This window comes from Drosophila subobscura, chromosome J (assembly GCF_008121235.1).
Source record: "Drosophila subobscura isolate 14011-0131.10 chromosome J, UCBerk_Dsub_1.0, whole genome shotgun sequence".
Classification (NCBI taxonomy): Eukaryota; Metazoa; Arthropoda; class Insecta; order Diptera; family Drosophilidae; genus Drosophila; species Drosophila subobscura.
The window spans coordinates 8302991-8305056 of record NC_048532.1 but is presented as its reverse complement, the minus strand read 5'-3'; the positions used below and the strand labels follow the sequence as shown (position 1 = coordinate 8305056).

Genomic DNA, 2066 nt, shown 5'->3' with positions numbered 1-2066 from the left:
CTAATCCGACTCGGTCTGACTGTCAGACTGGAAAGCGGCCACTTCGACTCCTGATCCTTGTAGTCCTTGTACTTCTGATCGCAGCCCACGTAGGTGTCGTTCTTGTTGGACAATGTAAAGTCGTGTATGCCGGCAACGACGAAAAGCAAGCCTTCCACGATCATTCACAGGAAGAAGGTTGAAGTTACTGGGGGCATTCACGCTCCAGCGATTGCCACATAGTTTGGCCCCTTCGGCCAGCTGTGTATTGGAGAGCTGCCATAGAAGCGTGCAGTCCTCATCGTTCAACGGTTTCAAATTTCTGAAAAACACCAAACGAGAACAGGTAAAAAAGAGCTGCTGGAAGAGACAATATACTACACCTTACCTTTTCGGTTCTTCGCTTGGCAGTATACAAAAGTATGTATGTTGATCCTAAGGTGCACTTTTCGTATGGTCGAATCCTTGCCATGCCATGAAATCCACAGCCGGCGAAAGCCACACCACACATTTGAGCCCCAAACTGCCACACAGGCCTGTGCCAGACGAACGGCCCGACTGTTATCTGCTTCTTCGTATCGTTCATCTGCAATATTGCAATACTGGCACATTATCCGCAGATGGACTGCAGTTCCTCGCTGTCGTCAAAGGTTACAGTACAGCCTTGACTTCCTGGACATGTCCTCATAGCGGGAATGCGGGAAAGCGGAAGCTGATGAAGTCAAAGCAATCGTAGATCTTGAGCACATTGGCAGACTGGCTCTGTTGTAAAAGAAGCAGCCAATGGGCATCGATAACGAGGATAGTCAGTATGCGATCTTGATGTACATTGCTCGCATCCTTTTCATTTGTCAACTGAGGAGGGAGAAAACACACAATAGATTGCCCATAAATTATATCGATGCGTTCAGCTGATATACTTGCATTCTGTGCGTGTCGCGTGCACTCAATGCGGGACCTCCAAACTTAATTTTTGCCGCTCGGACTCTTCAAACTGCGCATTGGGGACGTAATGCTAGTCAGTATTTGTTTTGGCAGTCAGTGTGTGTATGCATCGCTTCCAAAATCTGTAAAATCAAATAGATGTACTTTGCAAAATGATCATCCAAAGGGTGGTACACACCGCATGGAGAATTGTGCATGCTGTCTTGTTTGCTACCTATTGGCTTGTGTTTATACTAAGATTTACCTGCTACAGAATCCGCCATATCCTTCCAAAATCTGTGAAATCTTGCGCGGGTGGGAAAGCAGCATGGATCATATGTTCCAGAGCTGGCTACCGCGCAGCACCATAGGGCGCACGTAGTTCCGCGTGGTCTGTCATTTGGGTTCCATCCAGCTTTTCTCCCACGAGGAAGACCTAGCCAGTCCGTACTTTGACTTCCGATGAGTGGTACTTCGGCTTGCAGCGTAAGAATGGTGTTCTAAAATACACAACAAATAGATGAACTTTTGCAAGATGATCATCCAAAGGGTGGAACAGAGTGCATGGAGGGCTGAAAATTGTGCACGCTGTCTTCTTTGCTACCTACTGTCATGTTATCGTACTGCAATTTACCTGCTACACTATCCGCCATGATTGTTTATCATTTTACTAGGTTCTTAATGCTGGAGCTAACCTATTTTAATTGTTTTTTCAATAAAGTTTGCGAAATTTTCCGATGTTTATGTTTTTTGATAACCAGTGCTGAAAAATTAGCAAGGGAACTATCGATGTAAATCGATGTAAAAGCATCGAGTATTACTGATTTCTGACAAAAGATCGCTGCCATGAAACGCTTGTATGGACTAAATTCAAACAATTGGGCGCCACGTGGCTGCAGTGGTAAAGAAAAGTTTCAAAGCAATTGGTGTAAATTTAATGTAACAATAGGGCTCATTCATGCCGCGGCGGAGGGCAGGGTAGCCTCGACATTGGATGCACTTTGACTGATGGACAAGATCAGAAGGATCCATAAGGTCAACATCAAATTGGTATTATTTCTTTTCATTTATTGAAATTTTTAAGTCTTTTTCTGTTTTTCATATACATATTTTGTTGTTGTTGTTTTCATATACGGTTTGTTATTATTACATATTATATTTTA

General features: G+C 43.9%; 1 long non-coding RNA gene across 2 annotated transcripts; it reads right to left on the bottom strand.

Moving 5' to 3' along the window:
* Positions 1 to 934: 934 nt before the first annotated feature.
* On the bottom strand, positions 935 to 1669 carry LOC117893870. Of its 2 annotated transcripts, none has more exons than XR_004648822.1 (3): positions 1538 to 1669; positions 1169 to 1403; positions 935 to 1046 (listed from the first exon to the last, which is right to left on the bottom strand). It is a non-coding gene; the product is annotated as an uncharacterized LOC117893870 (long non-coding RNA). The 2 variants fall into 2 exon arrangements; XR_004648823.1 differs by having other exon boundaries at positions 1599 to 1649.
* Between the last annotated feature and the right edge of the window lie 397 nt (positions 1670 to 2066).